This window comes from Corvus moneduloides, chromosome 13 (genome assembly GCF_009650955.1).
Source record: "Corvus moneduloides isolate bCorMon1 chromosome 13, bCorMon1.pri, whole genome shotgun sequence".
In the NCBI taxonomy this organism is placed as follows: Eukaryota; Metazoa; Chordata; class Aves; order Passeriformes; family Corvidae; genus Corvus; species Corvus moneduloides.
Window position 1 is genome coordinate 1526068 of NC_045488.1, and position 16261 is coordinate 1542328.

Below are 16261 nucleotides of genomic sequence, written 5' to 3' on the forward strand. Positions count from 1 at the left end.
AATTCCCTCTTTTGGCTTGACTTTGTGAGAAGGGAACTTCCAGCACCTCAGGAGAGCTGCAGCTGTATAGAATCAAAAGCTCTATTCAATGTATGCTAATAAGCTGGAGCTGCCTTAGGTGGTGTTTTAAGAACGTGTTAGGAACGCTGAGAGTTCTTTGCTCCTGGCTTGGTTTGGCAGGATGGGTTAGGTGACCTCTCCAGGCTGGCTGCATCATGTATGAGGGTGACTGGATGGCTTTGCCCTCTGCTTCTCCAGGTACAGATCCAGAGGTGTTCAAAGGCTGAGACTTCAGTCATCTTTTCTGCTGCTCCCAGAGAGAAAGGGAGGCAGAGGAAAGGGATCCAAATTTAGAGAAGAAACACTGAACTACACATGTGCTATGGAGAAATAACTGGTTCCATTTGCCATAGGAACTTGAATTTTCACTTAGCTGAAGAAAGTGGTATTATACAAAATAATCAGAAGTAAATATGATGTTTCTATCTAGAAACCATTATTCTGTATTTAAAAAAATCTAACTTTTTTCTAGTTTTGCTTAGGGGTAAGAGATAGGAGGATTGTTTTGCCTTAGGCAAGAGGTGGTGTGTTTAATGGGAAGGCAGAAAATTCAAAAGGTTTTACAGTGACATCAGCCTAGAGAGAGAAAACACTCATAAGAGGCATTATGCCAGGTAAATATGTATGCTGGACTGCCTTTTATTTTAAAGGTGAAATGCTGCACTTCAGCCTCGATAACTTGAAATTTGAAGAACACCCCCTGTTTTAAGCCACTTTGTTGGGTTTTGTGCTTCTGAAGGCATTTACTATTCCACAAAAAAAGAGAGCTGAGCCCCATGTTTTTATGAATCTATGAATATTTTCCTCCTGATTCTTAATGGTTGTCTCAGATCTTCACTGGGTACTTGAAGAGTATTTTTTCCATGAAGAAAAGCTACTTGTCTCTTTTTCTCTAGAATTCAAATTCAGGTGTTAACCTGGAGAAAATCATGTTCTTCAATGCATAAGATGCAGCATCTGTTCTCTGCTATTTATTTCTGGACTGTAATGTGATTTTTTCCTCTACCTTTGCTATTACTGTTTGAACAAGTTTGTGTCCAGAATGATCTCAATTTGTGAACCGTTGTTCATTTCTGTTGTTCATTCTCTGTGTGTTTCTCTAGAAGGCTTTAAGGGCATTCATTCACCCTTCTGTACTCCTGAAAAGACCTTGCTACAACACAACTTTTGCTTGTTCTTTTTTTAAAAGTTCATGGTAACTGATACTCTTGCTTCCCTAGGGATATCTAAATGCTGAACACTTTTGGCAGTGCATAGGTGTTTAAAAATCTTCTTATGAGTTGCTTTCTTGGTAGCTCTTGTTCTGGTTATTTCTTCAACTTCAAGGCACCCTGTTGCTCATACATCCTCACTTTATAGGAGTCATTAAGAATCTGTAATGGAGTGATTTTCCTCTTGTGCTATTTTCTTTTAGCTTTCCATATGGTACCGTTCTTGAATTTTCCTGGCGCCTATGTAGGCTGTTTTTGAAACAACATGCAGATCTGCCTGTTACATGCTGTGTGCTTTTTGCCTAACATTTTCTGCAGGTACCTGAATGCATCCTAATCCAACATTTTTAATACTCACCTGCTTTTGGTAATACCATAACTACCTTAAGGCTGTTGTAATATTATCCATGCTTCCAAATATTGTTGTATAGGTTTTTAAGCTGGAAGTAAAACCAACCAAACTTGTAACATTATAGCTGTCAGTCTTGCTTCCTTTGAACGGCAGATGCAAGTAACATATGCAATCATGTGTGCATTTAGCTGCTGAAAGCCACTGTGAACCTCTTATTATATTGTTTTGTTTGCAGTATTAAAACCCAATAAACACTGTCTTTTAATCTAAAGGTATATTTGCATTTGGTGAGGAAGAAGAGTGGAACGAGTATCCACACTTTATTTGTTTTGTTCTTTAGATGCTCAGCAGAGGCTTTGAAAGCAGCACCTCATGCTGAGTGTACCTAGCTAGGTCTTCCAAAGTGCCCTCTGGAATATCTCACTGTTTTCCTGTCTGTACAGGGAATGCATTATGAAAAGAAGTGTGCAAAATAAGACTGAATTTTTCCCCTGTGCAACATGTCACTGTTGGGTGTAATGGATGTGCTGTGGGGTTTAGTTTGGTTTTTTGAGTCTCTAATCATTAACTGTAAAGTACTCCTGACTCTTGCATAAGCCCTCAAGCTGACCCATTGCTAATTAACCAAATGGCATTTTCCTATGCTGAGCTCAACAGTGCAATTTCTCTCTGTGGGCTGTGGCTTGGGCAGTATGAAAGTGTTTACTGTGGGTAATTTTGAGACCACAAATATTTTATTTGCTTTATGCATTACCAGGCATCCTGTCAGGACAGATATGAATGTGAAAAATGAAGTGAAGTAGTTATCAATATTCCATCTTACTATCATAACTCTGAGGCATCTCTTCAACTCTGCTTAGTGTGGAAATTTATTTCAAGATATTGAGGGAGTTTCTTATGTCTAATTGACTCTTAAAAAGCTGAGGATATAAGCCAGACCACAATAGTTAATAATAACAGGGACTGTATGAAAGTCTGATATTCTCCTCCACATCCTCCGCCTCCCAATCAGAGTAAAAAATTGAAAATACAAAATCTTCTGGAAAACTGAGATAAAAAACTTTTTAAAATGCCATACACACCCCCACTTCAATTTGGCTGCCTCGCAGCAGATCTTGGTTTAACACCTGCCCATAATTTGTGTCCACAGAAAAGCCTTTGAAAGTTTCTTGCAGTAATACATAAAGAACATTAATATTTAAGGTATATGCAGTATTCTAAAAGTGGCATCTCTGGGGGGTATCTCGAGAACAAAGTGCTATCTAAGCATTCAGTTGCTAAAATGAATCATGTAAGGTTTCTAAGAGGCAGCAGTAAGTTTAAGCATGACAGGTGATATGCAAAGCTTTATGGACTTGATAGTTTCAAACCGGTGACTGAATTATTTGGGATTTGTATTACTCTAATAAATAATGAAAAGCAAGTAACTGTTGACAATAAATATTTCCCCAAGAGGGTTGTGTGTGCAACAACTCAGTTCTTTGTACCTTCTCTCCAGGGAATGTGAGAGGCCTGTAGAGGTTTCTAACTGGAGTTTGTCAATGCCGAGACAGCTGAGGATTGCTGGTTCCTGTATCAACACATTGGTGAGGAACGTGGATTTTCTCTGCTCTTCAAACTGATCTGCAGCATGCTGCAGGTACATGTTAAAGTGAAATTTGCTTGACTCCTCATATAGTACTGAGAATCTCTAAGGGTTATTTTGAGATGTGAACTGTGTGTTCTGATCTTGTAGACAATGCTGAGATTGTAATAACGATGTATGCTTGTCAGAGACATTCTCTGCACCCTGCACATGGCATATGAGAATTGAATGTGATGCTGGCCATGGTTAATTATGCTCTGCAACAAATACACTGAAAGTGCACTCTGGCTATCCAGTCATATACCTTATGGCAAGATAAAGGGTGAAATTTGAGCCTAAGTAAGCAAATAGTTTTGCCAGTGACTTGGTTGCTGGGAAGAGTGCAGGTTTTCTTTAATTTGTGTGTATTTCTTTGAGATTTTGTTGTGATTGCCTAGTTCGTGTCCCACCCATCCATTGGTTTCCCTTTTCCCCTCTCCATCTCCCTGAACTCCTGAATTCCCTAACTCAGTTTAAACAAATTCTGAAGCCCCTTATACATATTTGGGAAATTCCGGACAGCATAGAGAAGAGACTTTAATAAGGCCCCCACTGATGGAAAAACTGTGGTGAAAGTCTGGCATAGGAGAGAAATGGATGTCAGTACCTTCAATTAGTGAAAGTGATGCTGTTAAAGACAAGGTTGATGTCACAAGGGCTGTGGCAGGGCAGTAAGAAGGGGACTGAGGAGGTGGCAGCCATGGACAGGCTTTATTCAGTGTGCTGCTCATGTAACACCTCATCTCACAGAAGGGGCTCCTCTCATGTTACCAGCCTAAAGCGCAGAGCAGCTGTTTTTTTGACCTCAGGTTTTTTGGTCTAAATTAGAATGGCTGAATTTGGGTTATCTGCTTTTGCCTGAAAAGCAGAGGGCAATGTTAATTTTGTAGTCGTTGAAGGAGGGATAAAAAAGCTGGCTGTTCATTGGGTACAATACAGGGAGAAGCCAGAACTGAGCACTAATTACTCTCGAGTGTAAGTGCTGAGCACCTCTGACAGGTAGCAACGTCTCCATGTGTTGTGAGGGTGTGCACAGGAATAAATGAGTTAAATGGTGGTGATATTTGCCAGCAGCGTGATATGGAAATGCTGCCCACTGCATCACACAGATCTGCTACCATCTGTTCACAAAGGTTTGCTACATTAAGAGAAGCAGAGAATTATATCACTTTGTTTATGTTAGAACTTGTGGAAAAACTTGCTTTTGTTTTTTCTCTGGACGTTTATTATCTCTGAATTCGGATCAGGTGTCTTTATTCACAATACTTTGAAATTCCATGGATATTGCAAATTTTGGTAGAGGAGCCTCAGCTAAGGAAATAATACTTTTTTTCTATATCTCAACAACATTGGGGGTTTTTTTCCTCAATTCCAGCAAATCCATAATTGCAGTAATTAAGGCAGCAGGACAAGCAGGCCGTTATGTGGATCACAGAGTATTTTTTATATCTTACTGATGCAGTAACCGCAAGGGATCATTTCAGAATGACCTTGTAGTCATCGTTATCAGTCTATATTTTGATCTTTGGTGTCAAGCAGATCAAGTGGAGTAATTACAATTGCTGCCACGTTTGTTTCTGCTGGGTGTTTGGCATTATTCTTGGGCAAATAACCTATTTAAAACATTTTTATTTTGAGTACTGACTGTGCAACCCAAGTGAGTCTGTGGGGTGGACTGTTTGTAGAGGCTCTCAGGCTACAAGCCTTTAGTGTCAGATACTCTATTGCAAGGAGGTTTTGGGCACCAGCCATGCTGGGCTACTGAGCTGTGCTAAAAGATCTCATGCACAGCATATGATCTCTGTAGGAATTATATCCTGGTACTCAAATGCTCTCTGAATTTCTCTATCCTAACTCTTCTTTGTGCCTTATTAATTTGTTTTGGAGTCATCAGCTTTCGCTTCGCTAGAGTCTGTCAGTGTTTTGCTGGTGATGAGAAGGATAGTTGCTACCTCTTACCTTCTGCCTCTTCTTTCTGGGGATCCGTGGAGCAGGAGACATCCAGGATGAACTTCTGTCTGTTCCAGCAGTTTTTACCAGTAGCACCAGAGTACAACTCGACTGTTGCTGAAAGCAGTGGATTAGGTAAATCTTGAATTTGGCCTGCTTTGTATCAGAGTGTCAAAGTAATGCTCACAGGCTCAAAAGCAGCAAAGTGGTTTCTGTTTGGTTCTTGTACTGGGCCCAGTTCCAGCACAAAGATTAGGTATTTCCATTATGTCTTGGTCCTAAATAAATGAATACAATGTTGAAAAGGAGAGATGCTTAGGAGAGTTGGGTCAGCATTTCAAATGATTGGATTGTTTGGTCTTGCCATCCCCAAGAAATGCAGTAGATATAAATCATCTACTTTGCAGTCCATTTATTATGGTTTATACAGCTTAATTTGATGCTTGGGTGCTTCGACCTCTAACACCAGTGTAAATTCTCTGACTGTGCAGTTGTACTAATGTGAAGAACCCAGATAAATTTATAGAGCTGGTTGTTGAGTAGAATCTCTGTTCTGAAGAAAAATGAAGCATTTTATTGAAAAATAAACCAGAACAACTATTGAAAAGGAATTTAAAAACTCAAAGAAATGTGAAATAACCATTATTTTTATCATTTTGAGTACTAGACACTGAACTGTCTGAAATGTAGTTTCTCCCCACCCCCCATGGGGGGTAACTTAGGAAACCTGGGAGCTGATGCTGGAAAAGCCCAGGAATCCTTTCCCCTTCCAACTGCAGAGACTGAAAACAACTCTAATATTTTTTTAATTCATAAAATATGTTTATGGGTTTATGTATTTTTGCATTATAGAGCCCAAAGGCCTAAGGAAATGATCCTGCTATCTGCATTTTTGTTCAGCCATTTTACAGTCATGTTCACCTGGCACTACAATTTGTAATTTTTTTTTTTGGTGGTAAAAGACATATATCCAATATATGTGTAATTTTCCAATGCATTTAAAAAACCATATCTACAATATGAGTCCATTTTTAAACTCTAGTCTCTTGACTGCTCCAACTCCCAAGTAACAGAGTGGCTGAATGTTGCTGGCTTTTTCTCTTCTTTCCAGCTGAGTGAAACTGAGCAGATGGGAGTGGGAGAAAAAATGATGAGCCAGTGCAGACAGTGTGAATAATTTGCTGGGTTTTGGTGTGTTTGATTGCTTTTTTTTTTTTCTTTTTTTTTTTTTTATATTTGCAAGGACAGTGCATTTACTGCAGAAAAGGCAGCAAAAATATGCAGGTGTGGTTGGAGTGTTGTTTGTCCGTGCCTCAGAAATTTCTTCAGTTACTACCTGGATGTAGAGGGAAGGGAAATAGTCTTTGCTGCTGTATTTAGTAAGGGTTGTATCCATGGGCTAATACAACCACCAGTGTTTCAGAACTCTGCCAGATGGCGTTAGCTGTGAGTAAGTTCTGTGATTCATTTGGTAAAATATTTGTCATGGCAACTGAGGAGCCTCTGACTCATTGGTCCAGTCAGTGGTAGAAACCACCACTGGTGACACCAGATGTGATGCTGGACATAAGAAATGTCTCATGATGCTGCTTTTCAGGCTGGTTCCTTTGCCCAGTGAGATGTAATTTAAGTTCTTTTCATTTGTGTTTCCATCTCGGGGCTCAGCAGACCTTACATTTTCTATTTCAAAAACCTAACATGTCTCCTAAAAAATATCAAAGCATTCACTAAATTTTTCTTATGATTACAGTAACTGATCAAAGGATAATTTCACTTTCATTAAATCCTCTCCTCCCCATTTTTGAACGAGCAGTGGGAAGATTAGCCCAGGAATGGAATGTCTGGTAGAATCAAAAAGAAGGAGTGTGGGCTGGAAAAATCCTGGATTCTTTTCCTCTGCTAACTCTTTGGGGACAAGATGTGCAAGGTGGTATTCTGACAATCTGTGCTAGCCAAAAAAACCTACAAACCAGCCCCTTTGTATGCTTATTTCTCAGTTATTCTGTTCTCAAACATTTGTTCTTCAGTTTCTAGTTTAGTGTCCCAAAACTCTTACCTGTTCCTCCTTGCTAGTAATTAGTAGGTAAAAATCTTGCAAAATAGATCAGAATAATTTCCCAAGGAATACTCTGGTAGCTGCCTTGGGAAGATGAATAAGCATCCTCAGAGGCAGCATCACATAATGTGTTATGTTTCAGGAAGGACATATACTGACAGGATGGATGTCTAGAGAGACACAACAGAAGCCTTTTAGACATTTTATAAGCTTTTATAAGTTAAAGGAAATATCTAGGGAGATAGATGGCTGCAAACCCTTTTCCCTCCCACCCATAAAACTGAAAGAGTACAAAACCCATAGAATATACAACTTAAATAGTCTGAATCACCTGTTTAGGAATAGGGCTTCCTATGTCAAGAACTGATTATTCTTAAGAGGGAGACAAGATCCTCGAGTTTCTCTGTTAGTGCCAGTCAAGCTTTTAGCTCTCTTTCTTTCCAGAAGTATGTGGTTTTTGCTCTTTTGGAATGGACTGATGCCAGAGAACCTTCAGTTACGAAGTCTTTTTTTTGATCCCAGAATATCTTTCTTCATACTCTAATGGAGAAAAATGTATTTAGAAAGAACCTGGACAAAAGAGATACTTAGGACTTTAGTTGATGTGCAGCGGTACCACTTTGTTGTATTTGATTGACCTCTGTCTGCTTACATAATTTTGGGATCGTTCCCCGTCTCACAGAAATGTCATTCAGATACATATCTGTATTTTCTTTATACATACATCTGTATCTCTTCCTTTTTGATAGAAACATAGCCAACATATTTTAACAGGTAATGAAAAATGTAAGTATGGATGAAATTGCAGGATAACTTTGCTAGCTTATCTGTGCTGTGTTTCAAGCAGACTGCTTCTGTTTGTGTCACCTTGCAAGGTTTCTTGCAGTGAGTGACACCTGTGGATGTTCCAGTGCCATGGCACTGTGGCAGGGCAAGCAGTAACACACATAAATGGTTGATGTACACATACTTTACATTCGTGTTTCTCTGACCCTATTGTGCTGAATGTTAGCCATCTGCTGTTAAAATTAAATCCCAGAATAGGAGAGGAACAGGAAAGAAACATTCTGTCTTCTGTCAGAAGCGTGCAGCTTTCATGTGGATGTGATTGCTTTGGAATGATGTATGAAAGAAATGGAGCTGCTGGCGATGGCATGAAACTACACTGAGGTGTATTGTTGTGAGTGTAACTTTTTTTTATTCCTTACACTTAATGGCTTCTAGAATGATTGTGAAAAAGACGTAAAAAATTTATTCCTTTTAAATAATAATCAATTTTCAGGAGTCGAGGGAATGGGTGATGCTCTACTTTTTACAGACTGAAAAGATCAAAGAGAATAAAAATCGGAATTACTCATGAGAAAAGAAAGTGCTTAAACTGCAACGATAAACTTGATCTCAGTAGTTTTTTATTTGAAGTGATGTTTTCACGGCTGATCCTTCCAATACAGAATCAAAGGAACTATTTAGTATTGCACTTGGAAAACTGAATGTTAAATACAGTTCTACTCTGGCAGAAACTATATCCTATTTTATAGTGAAAACACTTCAAAACGCTCTAAAAAGGTTGATATTTGTCCTGAGTGATTTATCATTTATTAAGTGGTTAGAAAGCTGACAACCTGACACTCAACAAAGCCCTTTTCCTAAACCTGATGAAAGGAAATAGTTTTAATTAATTTGCTTTATTCAGGCTAAAATAGAGCATTGCTAATGGAAAGTTAATTTACTGGCAGCAAAAAAGAGAACTGGTTTATAGAACCTCGCCTCTAAACCTCGCTTACAGATCAACCCCACAGACATGCAAAGCACAATGAATAGTTCTTGTCAGTGCTGGATTTTAGTATCAGTTGATAAAAAAAGATAACAAAGGATCTGTTGATTTTTACCCTGGGAGCACATTGGCTTTGTTGTTCTATTTGACACCAATTAATTAGGTTGTTCTGTTCTCAGAATGACTGCACAGAAACAGTCACTTTCATGTATTGTTGTTCCATGGCAGGATTTTGTTGCTCGCTAAATCGAATCCTATTCAGTCAGAGCTGAGGCACAGATAGTATTGATTCTCAGGAAAACACAGACCTCCTGAGAGTCTGTACTCCCACTTAGTCATCTGTTTAAATTTAATGCTGGTCGTAAATATGTGGGTGTTTTATGAAGGCTCGGGGATTGCCAAAGAATGCGGCAATAATTCCACCAGAAAGTACATGGGAAATGCAGTAACTCGCTGCCTTTTTAATAGAGCATTAGTGACACCCAGTGGTTATATCCAGTTATGGACTAATAGACATTAAGAAGTTTATTCTAAACTTACAAAATTCATAAAAACTGGAGGTCAGAGAACTCCATAAAAAACTGTTTGGGGACTGTGGAATATATGTGGTCGTCATGTGTAAAGTGGTGATACCAGTGTTTCCCCAGATTTGAGAATAAATATATTAAAGCCTAGAGACAGGGTTTTTAATGGGAGCCAGGCCAGTGCAGTGTGCACATGCTTGATTTGGTGGACCTAAACTGTGCCTTCTCTCTCACTGAGAAATCTTTTACTAATGGGGGATAAGGAGTGGCTTTGTGGAAGAGAATATGTTTTCATTGGTTTCCTTCAGGATAAAAGCCTACTATTCTTAGGGAAGACTTGCCTAGCGGTGTGCTAGTCCCTTTTTAGGAGGTGCTAAGGGTAATCTTGGAGACCATGGCTGCATTTTTCAGCATCTGTTTCACAAGAGATGATGTTGTTAAGAAGAGGGTGATTTTCAGTCTTGGAATCAGCAGCAAAATGCACTGACCACAAACCAGAAAGCTCCTCAGATCTCAGAGTTTGTCTCTCGAGCATTTAGTATCTATAGCCCTTAGTGTCTGTTTCTGTATAATATTGATCAGTTTAGAAAAGGTAATATTTCCATTCAGGCTACTACTCTGCTTTATGGTTGCAGAGGAGAATCCATGAAATTGAAATGAGACCAGCTGGGGATTGATTTTTCTTATATCTGTCTTGCTTTATCAAGACTTGAGCTGAAATATTCAAATATCGTGTTTTTTTCAGATTCATACCTTTAAGTACAGAATATATTTATCATATCTCCCAGAGAAATGAATAATACCACATGGAGCTATTTAATCATGAGCATGGAGATTGCTCTGCAGATTGCACTGCTCTGACAGTGCCAGTCAACATGGAGTAAGAAAAATAATGCTGGGAAACAAGGTGTCAGATTCGTAGTTACTTACAAAGCAGTAAACATAGCCTGTACTTTCCAAACAACACAACCTGAGATATGAATAGAGAGAAGCCACACCATCTGTTCTTATTAACTAAATTTAGAAATACAAACTTAAAGTTTTAACTTATAGTTATTTCTGATGTCTGATACATCTCACATATTATCAGTGCTGGGATCCAGTCTCGTCAGGGAGACTGGAATTAAGAATATTCTGAAGGTGACTGAGTTATTTAATCTGCTTTTGCTTTGAAAGAGCACATCTTCAGTTAGGCTATGAAACTTGGTAGACAGTCGCAGTCAGTCAGCTCCAAACCTCTAAAACCTCGAAATCTTAAGCCTATTCTGTGTTTTAGCAGTTCTTGGTATAGTTGCACAATGTGTTTTGTTTTGCTGTCATGTAAAATCAAGCTAGTATCAGCTGCAGTTGTGAAGGTGTGATGTGTCTGTGTGTTCCAGCCTGGCAGCAATAACAGAGGTGTGATGGAGAGTCTTTCTTCCACACAGACATGGCCTTAGGCTATCAGCCTGTAGCTTACAAATGTGACAACTCCTATGCACAGCAGGAATTTCAGTGAAAAAGGTGGTGCTATGTGGGAGACGACTTAAAGACAAGAGATAAGGGAATGAGAGATCAAGTGCAACAACCTGGCTGTGCACCTCAGCAAATGAAGCAACGATGCTTTGTGGTGACAGCTACGGGACTTTGTTGCTCAGTGTGACATTTCTCAGTGTTAAAAAGACAGTCAGTGCTGTGGTTGTGTACAAATTTCATCTGATTGCCAGATCTTTCAAGGGAGATCTTTCTAAATGAATTATCTGCCTGCTGTTGATCACTGGACATCACCAGAAGAGCGTATGGATGTGTGGAGGACACCGGTTTTGTGGGATTAAATGTTTCTGCCTTATCCAATGGCTGAGTACAGGTTTGGGCTGAGAGAATTCAGCTGCAAGGCAGAGCTTGGACAGTGTAGTGGTTTGCTAACCCGTGACAGACAAGAACACAGGTCTCAGTTCAGGCAGCACAGACTTATTGCTGTTAATGAAATAACACGTTTACTCTGACTGATTGTGTATGCATTTTCTAAGTTTAAATTGGATTTTAATGCCTCTAAATAAGAACCTTTCTCTTCTCAAATCATGACTGGTAAGAAAAATTTAAATAAACTGACAATGGAACTACTGCTTTCGCATGAAAAACCTTCAGCTGAGGAGATGTATTTAAAATTCTTGGCTAGTTTGAGCTATTTGGAAGAATGGAATGTGGGTAAAAGACTTTTGGCAACTGAATCTGCACTCACAGAAGCCAATGGTAAGAAATACAGGAACATGAGTGTGAAGAGGAACAACTGTGAGGAGGAGCAGGCATCTTCAACAGCACCTCTGCAGCAACCACTTTCTGTTTCAAATAGAAGCACATCTGAGTGATGTGGCCTGAATAACTTTGTATGAGGAGCTTGTGGGTTATTTCAAGAATTTTTTAGACTCCACCAATATTTTAAGTCTTAACTAATGAGCACTCAGGACATCATTTTTAAGTGTTGTAACTTTTTTTGGAGTCCAAATCAGGCATAGACACCAGCCAGCAGAGATGATGAAGTTGGTACCAAGGATCCAATTTTCAAGCAGTGGTATCTTTCTGTAGAGAAGTGTTTACAGGTTCTTGGCACTAGCAGGCGAATAAAGAAAACGGCTGAGGCAGAGAGGTGGGTTGTTTATTTTGGGCAGACTTCATTTTTGGATATAGAGAATGCCTGAACAATTTCAGCCCCATGCTTAAAAAAACAATGCATATAAGAAATGTTGTATGTAAATCAAATGGGTGGAGTTGCTCTGCTGGGTTGGAACCAATACAACAGAGTCTTTTCAATTTTAATTCTAAACAGCTGCTTGGTTGGTCTTGCATAGGGCATTTCTGTTTGTTATTTCTACCTTTGGGTACACCAGATTCCAATCCTTATTTTGGAAAAAGAAACACACACATGCACAGAATGTGGATTGGTTGCCTTAATTTAAAACTATTTTTCTTATTATCATTCTGAATGCAGAATAATAAATCTTACTGCCAAGGGGCAAGGTAGATAACAATTACACCATATTAAAGGGAAAAGAATGAAAAGCACACAATTCTTGATCAATCTTTAGGCTCACATATATTCATTCAAATATTCGTTCATTATTCACAATTAATAGTTCCTCAATAATATTTAACATGAACAATTCAGGAAAAGAATGGTTTAAACTTAGCAAATTATTTATTTATTACAAATAATAGTATCCCTAATTTCTGATGTGTAGAAACTGTTTCCAAACATCACAGTCACTGCTAGAGACTTCTGAAGTATTTATTTACATTTAATACGTATTTCTCAAAGTGAATCAGCATGCTAAGTTACAAAATTACAGGTTTATATATTTTAAAAAGAAATATTAGCATTTATAAGGCACAGCAGTAATTTCAAACTAAATATGCTGTAATTCGATTAAAAATAAAAATCAACCTCAGGATTTAGATGTGAAGTAGTCCTTAAAAAAAAAGAATTCCAAAGCTGTTCATGCATACACAATCTCCTACTGGAGCTAATAATTATGCAATAAGCCCTACTGCTTGTTCTGAATATATTCTGTGCCCATTATGAAAAGAAAATATATGAGATTTAGACAGGTGCATAGTCACAGATTTACCCAGCGTGAGAGTAGGAGCTGAGTGCACAGGTACTTTTATGGAGAAAAATATTTCCAGATTTGAAAATGTAACATAGCAAAATGATGGGACTTGAAATTAAGGGAACCTTTATAGATATTCTGCTATTAAATAACAGCGATTCAGCAAATAATTTTTCTTATTTGTATTGCATTTTAAAATATTTACTGAAACTCTTGAAAAGTACTTATGGATAGGACAAAATCCATTAATGTGATGTATTTTTGTGGCACATTCTAACACATCTTACAATGACATTAGGAAAAAGCTCAGCAGTTTTATATTGGACCTTGATCCAAAGATTACTTAAATACAAAATATTGATTAGTCATTTGATAGGACTCTCTTTTATACTTTAATTTCTGGCATCACCCCAGAAATTTTTAAAAGCTCTAAAAACGTTTCACAAAAGCTGTAACTGAAATGCACATTTGAATTACTACTTCTTTGAATGGCAGGGCAGCCACTATAACATTCCCTTGAGAAGAATGATACTTGCAATAGAGTGCTTATATAGGCTTGCTAAATGGATTAAACTTCTAATAACTGATGGCTATTTTATGTCCTCCAAAAAATAATCCTTGGAAAAAAGAGCCTAAGTTAAAAGTGACCATCCCTTTTTAATTTGGAAGTCACCTGGCCATGCTTTAAAGTAAAACCCTTTAAGAAAGGGTTGTCTACAGGAAATGTTCAGATTACTTGGGTGGGCATCTGTGCTATTTATGCAATCTGCAAAAGATTGGTTTGAAGGAAAATTGATTTTATTTTTTAAAATGATAAAACTTGGATGCAATCGATGGGAACAAGCTGAGGAATGACAAAGAAATTAAAATCATCAGTGTTGTTCATTTGAAGGAGTAGCTTGTTGGGTTTTGGTTTTTTTCTTGTGAAAATTGTTAGGTCAGTGTAGCTGGCACATGGTGACTCATTGGGAAATGTAGGCAATGCCTAGACCAGTCCTGTCTCCCAGGTACTGTTTTAAGTACCCTTTTTGTTCTTAGGTTTATTCACATTTTGGTCAAAGGCGTGTGGCAGTTTAATGCAGGCTGTCAAAGCAGCTACATTGTTTAATGAGTTTTGATTCCTGGTCTAATACCTTACTTGAGCAAATCTGAGGTGCTGTGGAAAAAGGGAGACTGCCCTGAGGAGCAGCCATGGAAACTTCTTTTGTGATCACATTTTAAAGTGGCAGAAAATACTGCATTCTCTAATATTCTTTAAATTAATTCTGTAAAATTCGAACTCCCAAATTTCTGCATTTCAGAGCTGGGACTTGCTCTGAAACAGCTCTGCAGAAGTATCCTGTGCTCAGAGGTGTCTGTTTTTAACATTGTGCAGCTGTGTGTGGAACTTGCAGGGTAATTTGTTTCCTATTCCTCTCTGGTTTGGTTCACTTTGCATATTTCTGTTGATGTTATCTCAGTTCTCATATCTCCTTCATTAATTTTTAAGTTCCTCTACCTATTGCTTCTGAGTTGAATGTATCTGTGAACACTTTCCCATTTGTTGTTGTTTCTTGTTTCCAGTCTATCACGCATATAAAATTCATCAGTTTGAAACTCGTACTTAAGAGCTGTTGCCTGGACCACAAAAGTACGAATTGCAAAGATGCCAACGTTCTTGGATGTTCTCAGGGACTTCTACAGCATTGCCTGTGCTTGTTGTGGTGGAGCTTGCTTGCCAGTCTTCAGAACTGCTTACTTTGTGTGCCTTGTGAGGATCTTCTGCTTGCAAGAGAAAATTAGTGATTCAGACAGGTTTAAAATGTAATTTTGTAGTGTTTAATGGTTATTGCTAGACTACAAGCTTTTTCTTTTTAAGGCCTCTGGAGCAGAGATGAGGTGTTTTACCTTAGCAGGCTTCAGTTGAACAGGGTTTCTACACTAAATGCTGGTTGTCGTTCCTCATGGTCCGTGCAATAGGAAACCGTCAGCACGGGCTGGCACACTGACCCCAGTTAGTCCATCCTGTCAGGCTCTTCGTTGCTTGTTGCCATGGTCTGTGGCAGCTGGACCCATCCCTGGTCAGGGGCAGCCATGGAGTGCCAGTCCCAGTGGGCAGCACTGACAAAGCCCAGCAGGGGGGACACGGGCTGGGCTGGGCTGTGCTGAAGGGCACAGCACCTCGTACATGCTGGGTGCTTCATAGACTGACCAATGCTTGGGGACACAAAGGGGTTTGGCCTCCCAAAGTATGATAGTTTTGTCTTATAAATGTTTTTCATGTTTATCCCCACACCAGAGACTTGAGATTGTCACAAGATTTGTGTTGATCCAGATGGAATTTGTGTCTGGCTAGGTTTTTTTTTTTTTTTTTTTCCCCTTTTCTTTTTATGAAAAAGCAGAAAATATTTGAAAATGTTTGTCTCTTAGGGCCAAAGTCCTCCTGTCCTTTAAACCTCTCAGCAACAGACCTGGTAGAAGGTGGGCTTTATCTCAGCCAGCTGCCTACCAGTGACCCATGGCTGCTAATAAAGGATTTAAAGGACTGGAGAGCTGGAATGATAATAATTTTTTGTCTCTTAGTGTTTTTTTTTTTTTTCCCACAAGAGACATAACACAGGAAGGTGTCTGAATTGGGCCTCACTAATTGAAAGCAATTCTCAGCATTTCATGGGGGACTACTCTTCCATTTAATAAGATCTTATCTTTTTGACTTGCAAGTAGGCTACTCTTTTGTGAAGCTCATTGCAGTTTGTTCTTTTCAGAAAATGGGTTCAATCATGATGCCATTTAGATAACTAAGTTGAAGGCTGTCATCCTAAACTGTGTTATGTAGCTATTAAACAAAATAAATGCACATTTAAGGAATTTCTTTTGGACGTGTTGTTTTTTCCTTCTCTGGTTGCTCTCCTGATGAGTCAAGTAGAATTTTGTAATTGTTTTTTGGAAGCATTGGAATGGTTTGAAATCTGGATGCCTATCCAACCCAAATTCATCACTATCTGGATTTTGGCAGCGGATACTTCCAGCAGCATAGATGTGTCTTAAAAAATTAATGTATGCATATGCATTTCCTCTGCCACAAGGTTTGCTTGCACATGCTTACCCAGAACCTCTGTACTTTAATAAGTTAGGGAAGCCTCT

General features: G+C 38.7%; 1 long non-coding RNA gene across 1 annotated transcript in view; it reads left to right on the top strand.

Annotated features, from left to right (window-relative positions):
• LOC116450744 overlaps positions 1 to 16261 on the top strand; it is a 201880-nt gene that overhangs the window by 1816 nt on the left and 183803 nt on the right. Inside the window, exons 2-3 of the long non-coding RNA XR_004242959.1 lie at positions 3122 to 3262; positions 5242 to 5332. This is a non-coding gene — a long non-coding RNA (uncharacterized LOC116450744). The remainder of the gene's footprint in view (positions 1 to 3121; positions 3263 to 5241; positions 5333 to 16261) is intronic.